This window comes from Heloderma suspectum, chromosome 6 (assembly GCF_057233095.1).
Source record: "Heloderma suspectum isolate Gila_16-S chromosome 6, 16-S_ref, whole genome shotgun sequence".
Classification (NCBI taxonomy): domain Eukaryota; kingdom Metazoa; phylum Chordata; class Lepidosauria; order Squamata; family Helodermatidae; genus Heloderma; species Heloderma suspectum.
In genome coordinates this window covers 57,061,291-57,077,318 of record NC_139463.1, presented here as the reverse complement: position 1 = coordinate 57,077,318, position 16,028 = coordinate 57,061,291, and the positions used below count along the sequence as shown (strand labels likewise).

The following is a 16,028-nucleotide window of genomic DNA, read 5'->3' as shown; positions in this document are numbered from 1 at the left end:
TTATCAACACGATTCCCAGAAGGTGAGCCAAAGAACTGGGTGACCATATGAAATGAAAAATGGGCTTTTGTTTGGTGGAATAAAATAAATAAATTGAGGATCTTTTTGAAACAGAATATTCTGTCTCACGTCTCTACTTTGTATTAGAACAATATCACTGACAGGGGATTTGGGGGCAGGAAAGGCAGAGACATAAGGCTGATTCACACACATGGCATCACTGCTGACTTGAATTTCCTTGCATTTGTATGGAGAAAATAGTTTATAAAAGGGAAGCGTAACTGCATGTGTTCACATATAATAGCAGTAGCCTTTTTTGGAACTGCCTGGTCACAGAAACTGCAGCTATCCCACGCAGAGTATATGCTCACAAGCTACCTCCTCCACACAGATCTGGGCAAGCAGGAGATCAAGGATTTCCCAATGTAGGAGATTTGCTTTCAACACTGGACATAACAATGTTTCTGCTAAAGCAGCTGCACTACAAGAAAAATGTCTTATCACAATTTAAGTTTTAAGATGCTGAAAACAAGGTTGCTTAATCTGGAAGGCCCCAATCTGCTCTCTAAAAATGTTTTAGTGCATGATTTCAGAAGGAAAATGTGCAGCCTTATGCAAGGGTGTGTAAAGACAGAGCATGAGAAGAGACAACTGCTTGCCTTGGGCTGCTACAGAAATACACACTACTTTTCTGGATTGGAGTAAATGACAGAAGCCGGATGACACTACCCACAGAATAAACAGAGGAGATTATCACAGCCCCCCCAAATAAAATTCATAAAGTCCTTTTACTAAGAGGGGCAGCAAAGTCTCAAAGGTAGACTGTATGTTCCAAGCAAGCACCATTTGGCTCAGGATCTAGGCTAGCACCTGTCTGATTGCCTTTATGAAGTGTCCACCTCTGTCACATTTCCCTTTGCCCCAGCTGTTAAACTTCAAAAGCTAAATCAAAACACAGACAAGAGACTTCAGTCCCAAGGCTTTTAATCCACTTAATTCAATGGGTCATTCAGATGCTAATTGTCAGTGACCCAGTCTTTGAAGCCAGGGACTTCAAAGGAAAACTACGAAAGGTACCCACCATCTGAGGAACAGGCAAGCTTGCTGTCCTGACTTAAGGGGTGGGGGTGGGGATCTGCCTCTATCTCGTGATGACTCTAAGCACAGCTGTTCCCTCTGGGCCAATCAGGCAGATCACCTAAGCTCTGCCCCTGCCATTTCTCTCTTGTCTCTGCGCCTAGCGTCTAACAATTCAGGCTCTACCAACCCCCACTCTCCCTGTTCACTATCTCTCACAGGGATGGGGGAAAAGCAGCCCTCTCCATCCAGCTGCAAGGATGTACGAATCCCTTACCTTGCCATCCGCAAGGGGTCTGCCCGGGGGGGGGGGGGAGGCGATCTGTTCCTCCCCCCTGGAATCCTCACCAGCCGGCTCCGAAGCCCCAGCAATACACCATTTGCGTCTCTGCTCTTTGACATGATAGGCTACATAAATCTTTACGTAGCCTATCATGCGAAGGAACAGGGACGCAAATATGCTATTTGTGTATTTAATTTACAGAGATTAAAATACACTATTTGCGTCCCTGTTTTTTCACGCAATAGGCTACATAAAGATTTACGTAGCCTATCGCTTGAAGGAACAGGGACACAAATGGTGCAGCAGACACCATCTGCGCGGACGCCATTTGCATCCGCAGTCTGTCAGTGCAGCCAGCGATACGGCAATGGCGACCGTATCGCTGGGGCTTCGGAGCCAGTGGCAGGCAGGATCTGGCTGGCAAGGGACTTCGTGGGGAGGTGGAGGTAGGAGATCTGATCCTCCATGGACTTCGGGGGGCTGGATTCTATTGAATCCGGCCTCTTTGGGGTCTGTGGAGGATTTCTCCAACATCCCTATCCAGCTGTGCCTTTGAAGCTTGAGGAGTAGGCCTACCCATCTCTGTCAAGGCCTGGGAAATTTCCTCCCCCACGTTTTGCGGTTCCTCTTCAGACGCTGAGCTACTCTGCCAATTGCTGCGCTCAGGGGCAACCCTGACATCATCCCCGTTCACCATCATGGCTGCCAGCAATACAGATCTGATTAAAGACACTGAAGATGCAACTACGACTCTGGTGAATAAGCTTGTGAAAGCTGCTTTGAAAGGATTTTCATTCAATTGACTAAAAGTAGATAAGTGTGTTGATTTGCAAACCAGTCAAAATGGAGAGATGTGCAGTTCAGACACTAAAATCCACCACCACTATATTCACAAAGGAACAAAATTATGTTGTAGTGTATACTGAAAAGGTAATAGCAGCAGGGAGAGAGTTCAGTAGCTGCAGCACAGCCTACAAAGGTACAAGCCCAAATGTATTGATCCAGGCTGCAGTGGGTCTCAATCCTATGGCCTGAAGTGCTGGCAGGCTGGGAATCAACCTATTGTCCACCCTCCAAGTTTAGCCAAATGATGGAATGACAGGATAATCAACTTGAGCACACCAACCTGATCAAAGAAGCTGCCTGAACATTAACAGGCCAGAGCAGATCACGTAATAAACCTAGATCCCTATAACAGGTTTCTGGGTCAGGCTTCCCCTCTGGTTTTATTTGTTTGAAACATAATTTGACACATTTGTTGAGCCAAGAACGAAGTTGAAACATTTGGGAAGTCTGAAAGCTGGTGCTCCAGCAGATCAGGTCAGTTTGTATAGAATTTGCAAAGACCAAATCCCTCAGGTTTCCCAGCCGAGACTGGGGGAGGGGGGTTGGGATGCCTTGAGGTCTTTCTTCCTGGAAGATCCGAGCCCCAGCACCTCATGTTAGAAGTTAACTACTAGTTGGCACGCAACACAATTGTGGCACAAGGTGTGTTTGAGGTTTACTCACCATGGGCAAGACCTACAGTTGCATGGTTTGCTTTCACCAGAACTCTACACAGATTGCATTACTCCATGCAGACAAAGCTACAGCTGCAACTGCCATGTGGGAGGCTGTGCCACAATTATCGTGCACGTACAAGGGTGTGTGTGGCTTTTCCGACAACCCAACCAATATACTGCTTTGGGCAAGAAGGGTTCAACATTTCAGGGAATAGAACTCATGTAACCACATTCTCCACTGAACAGCAGTGTACCATCTGGGGATTTATTTTCTTTATTTCGTTTATATGCCACCGTTTCTGCTAAAAAGCCATCAAGGCAGTGAACAACCATTTAAAACAATAAAACCTTAAAATACTAAAAACATTAAAAACGGTAAAAAAAACCCCACACATTAGAACTACACATCTTGAAAAGACATGTCTTCATGTCCTTTCTGAAGGCCAAGAGAGCGGGGGGCAACTGCAGCTCTTGATGGAGCACATACCACAGTTTGGGAGCGACACAGAAAGCCCTTTCACGTGTGTCTGATAAATGGGCCTCTGCGGGTAATGGTGTCCTCGAGAGGGCCTCTCCTGCAGATCTTAATACTTGGGCAGGTTCATAGCAAGACAGGTGATCCCTTAGATAGCCATGTCCTAAGCCGTTAAGGGCTTTAAAGGTGAAAACAAACATCATAAATTGTGCCCGGAAAGCAATTGGCAAACAATGCAGGCCTTTCATATTACACACCTGTGTAGTATGATCCCAATACCATGCACTGGTTAGCAGACTAGCTGCTGCATTTTGCGTTAACTGAAACTTCTGGACACTCTTCAGGGTTAGCTGCACATGGCACTCATTGCAATAGTCTAAATGTGATGTAACCAAGGCATAGATAATTGTTGCCAAGTCAGACAATTCAGGAAGAGTCACAGCATAATCGTGCAAATGCACTCCTTGCCACTGCTTCCAGCTGAAGATCAGGGACAGCGCAGGATCAAGGAGCACTCCCAAGCTATCGACCTAATCCTTCAAGAGGAGCGCAGGCCATTCCAGAACAGGTTGAATCCCAATCCTCAAATCAGGCTTTCTATTGACCAACACCTTCATCTTGTCTGGATTTAACTCTAGCTCGCTCACCCTCATGCAGCCCATTATTGAACCCAGGCAACATTCAAGAGTTCCAACTGATTCCTTGGTGACGAAGAGCAATAGAGCTGGTGTCATCAGCATATTGGTAGTGCCTTACTCCAAAACTTACTCCAGCATATTGGATGCACCTTATTTGACAAAACAAGCTCTGGAACTTTTCTGGAAGTTCAGTGATCAGCCTCAGGGTTTACAAACACAAAGACCGGGTCTGCACAATCACGGAGGTGGAAGTAAATTGTGGTGGCTTATTTCCCCCAACACGCATACCGGTTGCATGCCGAGGGATCTGCATAATTACCCTCATGTGTGAACCCAGCAAGAGTGGCTTATTGCTATGGTTAACAAGGCAGCCAGAACCCATGGGCAAGGCAGAAGAGTTAGTTAAGACAGAAAGACAATACAGCAGAATGGATAAAAATCAATGATTTTTTAAAAACAGAAAAATGGGATTAAAAAAAATAAAAAACGCTAAAGTTTCTCTTAAACAATAACTAGGTTAACATTAACCTTGGATTCCTGCATTGAGCAGGGGGTTGGACTCGATGGCCTTGTGCCCTTCCAACCCTACTATTCTATGATTCTATGATTACGTAATCTGGATATAGACATGTTAGCTGTGCAGTTAATCTCTAAACTCAATCAATGCCTTTACCAAACAAATTAAGTTAAAGGAGGGTTTTTTTATGGAAATGAAGAACCAATCTAATCAATTCTCAGATATGAGTATGGACCCTCTTACCTACCGAACATAGGCATTTGGTTTTCACCTGATGATGACAAATTGTTCTAGTCTGCCCAGTAACTATTAAACCTTGCTTCGACCTATCAATAATGGCCATTTCATTTTTAGACAAAATTGTACAGTGTGCATCTTCCAGTATTCTCATACTTAGGCGGCAATCCTATAATCACTTGCCTGGGTGTAAGACCCATTGAACTCAGTGGAACGTATTTCTGAGTAGACATGTATAGGATCATGTTGTTAACCTCAAATTGTAATGGGGGTTGGTCATACGAAAGACCCTATATGGGAATATTTTCAAGACCCCGTTACTTGAAGGACCACCTTCACCCATATCAGCCTGCCCACACTTTAAGATCAGAAAGAGAGGCCCTTCTCATCTGCTTTTAATATTTTAACTGTGTTTATGTATTTTACTGCTGTAAGCTGCCTTGAGAGGGCTTCTGGCCTGAAAGGTGGCCAAGAAACATTTTAAATAACATAAACAAGGTGGCTCAGAAGTGACCCCAGATTATACAAAGCAACCACAAGCAAATTAATACAGAACAGCAGATAATATAGAGCCAATGAAGGAGCAGGCAAAAAAGTCAAGAATAAACACACAAAATATCCAAGAGAGCGAAGGCCTGCTGGAACAAAAAAATATCTTCAGTCTGGAACAAAGAGTCATCAAAGAGGGAGACAAACAAATCTCCATGGGCATTCAAAGCCTGCTGGGCACAGCAGCAGAGAAAGCTCTATCATGAGTTCCTGGAAAAATGCCCTTCAGATACTGGTGGGATGTACAACAGACCCACTCTCAGCAACCTCAAAAAACAACCACGGCTCACAAAGTAAGATACAGTCTACATCAGTGGTCTCTGAAGTGAGGTGCGCACAACACAGGGGGTGCGCAGGACGACCCACTGGGGCACGTGAGCTGCCTCCCGCTGCTCCTGCGAGTGGCCGATGGTGGCGGCCGTGGCTGAAGGAAAGCAGGAAGGAGATCAACCCTTCCCACTGTCCTCTCGCAGAATGAAGCCAAGAAGAAAGCGGACACTTCCCTCTCAGCTGCCATCCTGCCAAAGGAGAGCGGGAAGGGTTAGCAGCCCAGGACAGGCCACCAGTCGGCCAAGGAGTGGGGACTCCGCGCAGGGTGCAGGGCTGGTGACCAGGGCTGGTGACCAGGGCTGGTGACCAGGGCTGGTGACCAGGGCTGGTGACCAGGGCTCCTGCCTCCGGCACAGGCAGGAGCCTGGCCAAGCATGCCTTTCCCCTCCTTACAAGGAGACCTTTCCCCTCCTTGCAAGTTGACAGTGGTGCCCTCGTTTGATCGTTAGCCTATAGCACAGACATGTGCACAATTAAGTGGATTTACACATTATATTAATATTTTTTTAAGTGAGAGCAAAAAGGCTTTTTGTACGGTTAATAAATAAAAGAATTATTTTAAAAATATTGTTTATTTCATCTTTATCTCATCCTGTTTAATGTTTATTTTTTGTGTATGTTTTATAATGTACATAATATATTAGTACAGCAGTATATGTAAATAATTTATAAATAAATATACATATATTGGGGTGCATGCTCAAACTTTTTTCACTGATGGGGTGTGCAATCAAAAAAGTTTGGAGACTGCTGGTCTAGGTATGCTATGCCACTTAGGGCTTGTGCAGCATAATCCTACACATGTTTACTCAGGAGTAAGTTCAAGGGGTATTTTGGCCACCTAACGCGAAGAGAAAACTCTCTGGAAAAGACCCTGATGCTGGGAAAGACTGAAGGCAAAAGGAGAAGGGGATGGCAGGGGATGAGATGGCTAGATAGCATCACCGATGCAATGAATATGGACTTGAGCACGCTTCGGGAGAGAGCACAGGACAGGAAGGCCTGGCGTGTCATGGTCCATGGGGTCACGAAGAGTCGGACATGACTGAATGACTGAAAAACAACAACAAAGTTCAAGGGTACTTATTCCCAGGCAAGCGTGTGTAGTAGTATACACTGTACAGGACAGCAGCCTAAAGATAACAACTAGAGCTTTGAATTCAGCCTGGAAACAACCCAGAAGCTGGTGAAAATGGTACAGCAAAGGAGTCATGTGCTCCCTGGTCAAGGGCCAGCTTCAACTAGCAGCTGAGCGCACTCTCAGATGAGGTATGATTTACAGCCACAACACTCACCAGCTTAAGGCAGGCTTGCAAGAAGACAGCAAGCCTGGACACTACTTGCAATCCCCATCCTTGGGCCACTACTCCAGCTCTGGCCCTTCGCAGCCCCATTACAGCTCTACCTACCACCTGCCCCTCTCCTCAGCCCCACCATCTCACCCCCTTCAGCTACACTTCTGTAGTTTTCCTCTGCACTCACAAAACCAACATTCTATTAACAGTTCTCCCATTGTTCCCACAGGATACACAATAAGTCCAGGAAAAAGGGGAGGGCAGCTCCTCAGGCAATGAGTGGAATCCAGCTGGTCAAATTCTCATCCCTCGTGTATTTACTTTTCTCTTACCTTTTGAAATCCACCTTTCAGCCACTCCACATTGGGCCTCAAAGGCAGTTTACAAATAGTCACAGTTCATCAATCCAATCCTGAGTACTTTCCAGAACCCCACTCCCAAAAACAGATGTTTGTTCCTTTCTCCCAACCCCTATCCCTCCTCAGACATCGAAGCCACACGCCCTCCTGAGAACCCCTCATCTCTTCCTCCTTCAGCGTCTACTAGAGTTCTCAGAAATCCTAAGGCTCTGCACCCAAGACCCAGCGGGTGGAGACAGGCAATTCAGGGACGGAGCCCAATGACCCTCGGGGATTACTGCTTCTTCCAGAGCAGGGGTAGGCAGCACAGTGCCCTCCAAATATTTTGGACTACAACCCCCAGAATCCCTGACCATTGGCCATGCTAGCTGAGGCTGATGAGAATTCCAGTCCAAAAAATCAGGCAGTTGCCAGCTTGCCTAGCCCTGTTTGAGATCTCAACTCTTTCCTCCGAACTCAGGGATGGAGACCCAGTGGCCCTCTAGATGTTGTCGGGCTGTAAGTCTCATCACCCCTGACCACTGGCCAAGCTGGCTGGGGCTGATGAGAGCTGCAGCCTGACAACATCTGAAGGCCCACAGGTCCCCCACCTTTAAATGATCATCGCTCTCTTTTCCATATGGTTTCCAAGTGTGTTATTATGCCCATCTGCCCCCCGCTCTGTTGCTCTCTCCCACGAGATGAGACACAAAGATACCAGAGAGAAAGAACAAGCTGGGAGAAGAGTATGATGGTTTAAGATTCAGGATGGGCAAGAAGAGTGGAGATGGACCACATAAACTGCCTCTCCAGCCACCTCCACTTCTGGCTCTTCAATCCAAGATTTACCTCCTTCCACTGGGAAGGAGGCAAACCCACTCAGGGCACAATCCTATCTGGATAGTTGCCAGCCTCCGAAATTGGAGGCTGCCAACTCTCCTATGCAGGGCAGCTGGAGCACAGAGGGATCCTCTCCTCATGCTCCAGCTGCCCTACATTTTTGCCTAGACAGGTGTTTTTGCCCGTCTAGGCATGGCTTCAGGGAGACGGAGGGAAGGGGCCTGGAGACCCGAGAGGAAGCTGCATAAAGCAGCTTCCGCAGTCTCCTCCCCCCCCCCCCGCTCCCAGGATCGCCCCCCTTTCTCCATCTCCACACTCGATTTCGAAGCACAGAGATGTAGCTGGCATGGAGAGAACCACACCAGCTACAAGGGAGCAGGGAGTGCTGTTTCTGGGAACCAAGGTTGAAGCCCTGGCTCCAACCTCAGTTCCCAGAAGCCAAACAATCCTCTAGACAGTGTCCAGTGGCCATAGGATTGCTCCCCCCATCTGGTAGCTCCTAACCCCTACACAATGACCTAGCACTCTTCACGTATGTGAATGCCACCATAAAAGTTGGTGTTGCCAGCATAATGACTGAGAGACTCAGCAATGACTCAGGAAACTCCTGGTTTGTATCTCACCTGTGCTACTAACTCACTAGATGGGTCCAAGAAAATCTGCTTTCTTGTCCTCAGCTCTCATTTACAATATGATGATGATATTGATGTAGCTTACTGGGTTCTCATGCTGGATGGGAATAGATAATTCTTGCTGCTACTTCTTTTCTTCTCACTCGCCAAGTTGTTTTTCCACAGTCTGACTATTACTCAGCAGATAATCTCTGGAGACATTCCAATCTCATACTGCTATTAAGAAAACTAATAAACTCCCCTTTCCCCAGATTAAGTTTAATGAACATTCTCTTCCTCCTTTATCTCAACTGTTTGCACTCCTAAATGCAATGCATTAAAAGAATCCTAAAAAAAGGCACTGTTCCTAAAGTGTGAAGTGCCCAGCTTGCACAGTGATTTCACCTTCTGACTTTAGACTCCCACATAAAGAGAGCCTGAATATGCTGAGACAGCATATCCTCAGAGACATAGTCACCTTGATAATTACATCATATTTCAGGTGCTATGTAGTGACTAAGGCTGTTATGAATCAGAAAGTCCCAAGTTCAAATTTCAGCTTTTCCACAAACTCACTAAGGGCAAAATCCTATGGCCGCTAGTCAGTGGCTAGACAGCCAAAGGACAGGTCGGTTCCTGAGAACTGACCTCCACCCCCTCCCTTGCTGCCTCGTAGGCAGCGCGGAATGGCCCTGTTCTGCATCAAAAACGGGGCATTCCTGGGGGTGGGGAGGGTGGAAGTGCTGTTCCTCCTCCTGCTCCAACTTCCCATACCTAGACAGCTGAAATCGGCTGTCTAGCCATGAATGCAGGGGGGCTGAAGCGCGGAGGAGACATCCCCTCCATGCTTCTCCTGCCCTGCATTGGATAGGCGGTCGCCTCCGAGTTTGGAGGCGGCTGCCTATCCTGATAGAATTGCACCTAAGTGGTCTTAGGCAAACCACTATAGTTCACAAAAACTTAAGACTACAATAAATGTTAATCTTTAAGATGCTGCAAACCTCTTTCATTTTTAGTGTAACTCTTTGGTGTAACAGACTGACACAACTACCCCTCTAGAAGTTACTATCTTACACAGCTGGTGCAACGATGACGACAATTGTGAAGTGCTTTGAATATTGTAAGGCACAAATCAGAAAGACCCAGTACAAATCCTACCTTCACCATGAACTTCAGTTAAGCTATTCTCTCAGCTTCATTCTGCCCCTGCCCCCATTGTCATTAGACTCAAATGTTTACTATATTTTCTCCACGCCCACACGTTCTGCCAAAAGAACACTTCAGGCACTCAGTTAAGTGAACTGTAGCCCATGAAAGCTTTTGTCAAAATAAATGCATTGGTCTTTAAGATGCTAGAAGACTCTTTGTCCCCCCCCCCCATTGTAATATATAAGGATAATAACAAATAAAGACAAGGCTGGACAGCCATCTATTGGGGATGCTCTGACTTGGATTCCTGCACTGAGCAGGGGGTTGGACTCGATGGCCTTGTAGGCCCCTTCCAATCCTACTATTCTATGATTTTATGAACAAGTAGTCTTGTGGTACGTTGGTAGTTAGTGAGTATTTAAGGTATTACAAGACTCCTTGTTATTTCTCCCAATGCAAACCTTTTTCTTACCTAACTAGCCACCCAAGACTCCTGGCTGCCACCTGGTTTATCACATGGAATGGACACGGAGTAATGGGCTCAAGTTACAGGAAGCCAGATTCTGGCTGCACATCAGGAGAAATTTCCTGGCTGTTAGAGCAATATGACAATGGAACCAGTTACCTAGGGAGGTGGTGGGCTCTCCCACACTGGAGGCATTCAAGACGAGGCTGGACAACCATCTGTCGGGGATCTGACTTGGACTCCTGCATTGAGCAGGGGGTTGGACTCGATGGCCTTGTAAGCCCCTTCCAACCCTACTGTTCTATGATACTATAAGTAAACTCTGGCTAAACTACAATCCAGGAAGCTCCCGGTACACATCTTACCTAAAGCCATAGGAGAAGTAAACCCCGCTCCCCACCTTCATACCTTGATCCCCACAACTACAACACGGGGATAAAGACATCGAAGAGTCTTGTCGCATCGTAAAGACGAACCATCTACTCTGGCAGAAGCTTTTGCGGACTACAGGCCACTTCCAAGTCAGTCTCCAAGGTGCCACAAGGCTCCTTGCTGTTTTTGCTGCATTGGACTAACACGCTGCTGGAAACCGCTAATATTTGGACACCGACCTACCTTGCAGGGCTGTTGTAAGGGCTCCCAAGCTAATGTACGTGAATCATTTCGTACAACGAAGGCCCACTTTCCCCGGGTCCGGGACCTTTCCCCACGACCCCGCGTCCCCCTGTGCAAAGCTGAGTCGCAGCCGCTATCGGGCTTTTACCTGGCCGGCCGCCGCCTCCCCGCAAGCCTCGAGTCTCCCCCACTAACAGCAACCAAGGGACAAAGGCGGAAGTAGCTCGCAGCTCGAGCCGCACACTACTTCCGGTCACATGACCGCAGCGTGACCACAGAGACAGCCGGCATAGGCACTCTCCCGCCTAACTCCGAAAGGGAGGGGGAAGGGGCGGAGTCATAGACGTCACAGGCCGAGAACGCTCACAGATGAGCGGTTGGGGCGTGGCACGCGGAAGGGCGCCTATTGGCTGTCTGAGGCGCGGGGGGGGCGCGAAAGGAGCTCACGTTCATTGGTGGAAAGGAAATGGACCGTAGGTGTTCTATTGGCTGCGGTGGAGAAGCGGGGTGGGCTTAGAGCAGCGGTGTGCCCGGTGGAGCAAATGCGAGGCACGTCCTTTGGTTGTGGAGAGATGAAAGGGGCGCGGTCATTGGTTGGAAGAGCGAGACGCAAGGCGCTTATTGGTCCGAAGGAAAGGGGGCGTGTTGACTGGAGTGGGAGGGGGGCTGGGCGTGGCTAAGGTGGGGTGTGTTCAAGGGCGTGGCCCTAGACCCTAGAATCATAGACTCTAGAATTATAGAATTGGAAGGGGCCTGCAAGACCATCTCTATTCGCTTTATTAGCTTTTGTCCTGCTTCATTTTGTACACCAAGGCCATGCCTGCCTGTTATCCCGGTGATTTCTTGACTTCCTACTTTAGCATTCCAATCCCCTATGATGAAGAGGACATCTTTTTTTGGTGTTAGTTCTAGAAGGTGTTGTAGGTCTTCATAGAACCGATCAACCTCAGCTTCTTCGGCATCAGTGGTTGGGGCATAGACTTGAATTACTGTGATGTTGAATGGTTTGCCTTGGATTCGTACTGAGATCATTCTATCGTTTTTAAGATTGTACCCCAGTACTGCTTTTCCCACCCTTTTGTTGACTATGAGTGCTACTCCATTTCTTCTAAGGGATTCTTGCCCACAATAGTAGATATGATGGTCACCTGAATTAAATTCGCCCATGCCTGTCCATTTTAGTTCGCTGATTCCCAAGATGTCGATGTTCAATCTTGCCATCTCATGTTTGACCACCTCCAGCTTACCTTGATTCATTGATCTGACATTCCAGGTTCCTAAACAATATTGTTCTTTACAGCATCGGATTTTCTTTTCACCGCCAGACACATCCACAGCTGAGTGTCCTTTCGGGTTTGGCCCAGCCGCTTCACTCTTTCTGGCGCTACTTGGAAATACCCTCTGCTCTTCCCCAGTAGCATATTGGACACCTTCCGACCTGAGGGGCTCATCTTCCGGCGTCATCTCTTTTAGCCTTGTGATACGTTCCATGGGGTTTTCTTGGCAAGAATACTGGAGTGGGTTGCCATTTCCTTCTCCAGTGGACCACATTTTGTCAGAACTCTCTGCCATGACCTGTCCGTCTTGGGTGGCCCTGCACGGCATAGCTTATGGCTTCACTGAGTTACGCAAGCCCCTTCGCCACAACAAGGCAGTGATCCATGAAGGGGATAATAGAATGAAGGGGCTAATAGAGTTTTGCCAAGAGAACATGCTGATCATAGCAAACACTCTTTTCCAACAGCACAAGAGGCGACTCTACACATGGACATCACCAGATGGTCAATATCGAAATCAGATTGATTATGTCCTTTGCAGCCAAAGATGGAGAAGCTCCATACAGTCAGTAAAAACAAGACCTGGAGCTGACTGTGGCTCAGATCATGAGCTGCTTCTTGTTGCAAAATTTCGGCTGAAATTGAAGAACGTCGGGAAAACCACTAAACCGTTCAGGTATGACCTAAATCATATCCCTGATGAATATACAGTGGAGGTGAGGAATAGATTTCAGGGATTAGACCTGATAGACAGAGTGCCTGAGGAACTATGGACGGAGGTCCGTAACATTGTTCAGGAGGCAGCAACGAAATCCATCCCAAAGAAAAAGAAATGCAAGAAAGCCAAGTGGCTGTCTGATGAGGCTTTACAAGTAGCTGAGGAAAGAAGGGAAGTGAAAAGCAAGGGAGAAAGGGGAAGATATATCCAACTGAATGCAGAGTTCCAGAGAATAGCAAGGAGAGACAAGAAGGCCTTCTTAAATGAACAATGCAAAGAAATCGAGGAAAACAACAGAATGGGAAAGACTAGAGATCTCTTCAAGAAAATTGGAGATCTCAAGGGAACGTTTTGTGCAAAGACGGGCATGATAAAGGACAAAGAAGGCAGGGACCTAACAGAAGCAGATGAGATTAAGAAGAGGTGGCAAGAATACACAGAAGAACTATACAGGAAAGATGTGAATGTCCCTGATAGCCATGATAGTGCGGTCACTGAACTTGAGCCGGACATCCTAGAGAGTGAAGTCAAGTGGGCCTTAGGAAGCATTAGTAACAACAAAGCTAGCGGAGATGACAGTATTCCAGCCGAGCTATTTAAAATCCTAAAAGATGATGCTGTTAAAGTGCTGCATTCAATATGCCAACAAATCTGGAACACTCAACAGTGGCCACAAGACTGGAAAAGGTCAGTTTACATTCCAATTCCAAAGAAGGGCAACGCCAAAGAGTGTTCAAACTACCGCACAATTGCGCTCATTTCACATGCCAGCAAGGTGATGCTCAAAATCCTACAAGCTAGGCTTCAGCAGTATGCGAACCGAGAACTACCGGAAGTACAAGCTGGGTTTAGAAGAGGCAGAGGAACTAGAGATCAAATCGCCAACATTCGCTGCATCATGGAGAAAGCAAGAGAATTCCAGAAAAACGTCTATTTCTGCTTCATTGACTACGCTAAAGCCTTTGATTGTGTGGATCACAACAAACTGTGGCAAATTCTTAAAGTGATGGGGGTACCAGACCACCTTACCTGTCTCCTGAGAAACCTGTACGAGGGTCAAGAAGCAACAGTCAGAACCAGACATGGAACAACCGATTGGTTCAAAATTGGGAAAGGAGTACGACAAGGCTGCATATTGTCACCCTGCTTATTTAACTTATATGCAGAGTACATCATGAGAAATGCCGGGTTGGATGAATCAGAGGTCGGAATTAAGATTGCTGGGAGAATTATCAACAACCTCCGATATGCAGACGATACCACCCTAATGGCAGAAAGCGAAGAGGATCTCAAGAGCCTCTTGTTGAGGGTGAAAGAGGAGAGTGCAAAAGCTGGTTTGAAACTCAACATTAAAAAAACGAAGATCATGGCATCTGGCCCCATCACTTCCTGGCATATAGAAGGGGAAGAAATGGCAGCAGTGACAGATTTTACTTTCTTGGGCTCCAAGATCACCGCAGACAGTGACTGTAGCCATGAAATTAAAAGACGCTTGCTCCTTGGGAGGAAAGCTATGGCCAACCTAGACAGCATAGTAAGAAGCAGAGACATCACCTTGCCGACAAAGGTCCGTCTAATCAAAGCTATGGTTTTCCCAATAGTAATGTATGGCTGTGAGAGCTGGACTATAAGGAAGGCTGAGCGCCGAAGAATTGATGCTTTCGAACTGTGGTGCTGGAGAAGACTCTTACGAGTGCCCTGGACTGCAAGGAGGTCAAATCAGTCCATCCTAAAGGAAATCAACCCTGAGTGCTCATTGGAAGGACAGATAATGAAGCTGAAGCTCCAATATTTTGGCCACCTAATGCGAAGAGAAAACTCCCTGGAAAAGACCCTGATGCTGGGAAAGACTGAAGGCAAAAGGAGAAGGGGACGGCAGAGGATGAGATGGCTAGATAGCATCACGGATGCAATGAATATGAACTTGAGCACGCTCCGGGAGAGAGCGCAGGACAGGAAGGCCTGGCGTGCTATGGTCCATGGGGTCACGAAGAGTCGGACACGACTGAACGACTGAACAACAACAAGCAAGACCATCTAGTCCAACCCCCTGCTCATGCAGGAAGCCTGGTTCCCAGGCGGTCACCCATCCAAGGACTTACCGGGGCTGACCCTGCTGAGCTTCCGAGATCAGACGAGGTCGGGTGCAGCCGGCCCTTGGTGCACCCTGTGTGTGTGCAGGCAGAAGGAAGCCCTGCGACGGCCAGCCAGGAGCTGCAGGGCTTTCTTCTGTCTGAACGGCCTAGGGCTGTGCCTGAAGTGTGCAAGTACGGCGGATGTGCGAGGGCCGTGCTCTTGGCCCGCCCGCAGCTCTGTCAGCAGACGCCAGGCGCGCGTTTGTCAAGCGCGTGCTTAAAATGTATGTCTGAGCTGACCTGGGAAACCCGGCTTGTGAGTGCTGTTTGGTTCGGTGTGGTAGGCCCAGGGCCGCCTTCCTCGAGGACTTGAAAGGCTGTCACAGGGAGGAAGGCCAGGACCTCTTCTCGATCGTCCCAGAGTGCAGGACACGGAATCATGGGCCCAAGTGACAGGAAGCCAGATTCCGGCTGAACATCAGGAAAAACCTCCTGACTGTTAGAGCAGTACGACAAGGGAACCGATGATCCAGGGAGGCGGTGGGCTCTCCCACACTGGAGGCATTCAAGACGAGGCTGGACAGCCATCTGTCGGGGATGCTCTGACTTGGACTCCTGCACTGAGCAGAGGGTCGAACTCGATGGCCTTGTAGGCCCCTTCCAACCCTACTATGCTATGATTCTATGAGATCAGTGAAAGATAATGGCAGACTCGGCTACGGGGAGAAGGAGAGGGAGAAGGAAGCCAGATTCCAGCTGAACATCAGGAAAAACTTCCTGTTAGAGCAATACGACAATGGAACCCATGACCTAGGGAGGTGGTGGGCTCTCCCACACCGGAGGCATTCAAGAAGAAGCAGGAGAGCCGCCAGTCAGGGATGCTCTGACTTGGATTCCTGCACTGAGCGGGGGGTTGGACTTGATTGCCTTGTAGGCCCCTTCCAACCCCACGATTCCATGATTCTGTCATAAATAGTGCCCCAGGTGAGGACTGCCTTTCATGCCCCTCCCCAGTCAGTTTTGCAGGTCCACCCAT

At 47.8% G+C, this 16,028-nt stretch overlaps 1 protein-coding gene across 3 annotated transcripts in view; it reads right to left on the bottom strand.

Annotated features, from left to right (window-relative positions):
• STARD3 (StAR related lipid transfer domain containing 3) overlaps positions 1 to 11,120 on the bottom strand; it is a 45,343-nt gene extending 34,223 nt beyond the window's left edge. For 2 of the 3 annotated variants that reach the window (XM_084804497.1, XM_084804499.1), the window contains exon 1: positions 11,071 to 11,120. The gene's annotated coding sequence lies outside the window, so the exon portion shown is untranslated. Of the gene's footprint in view, positions 1 to 10,922 lie in introns of all 3 variants that reach the window. The other variant, XM_084804498.1, reaches the window with a different exon arrangement.
• Between the last annotated feature and the right edge of the window lie 4,908 nt (positions 11,121 to 16,028).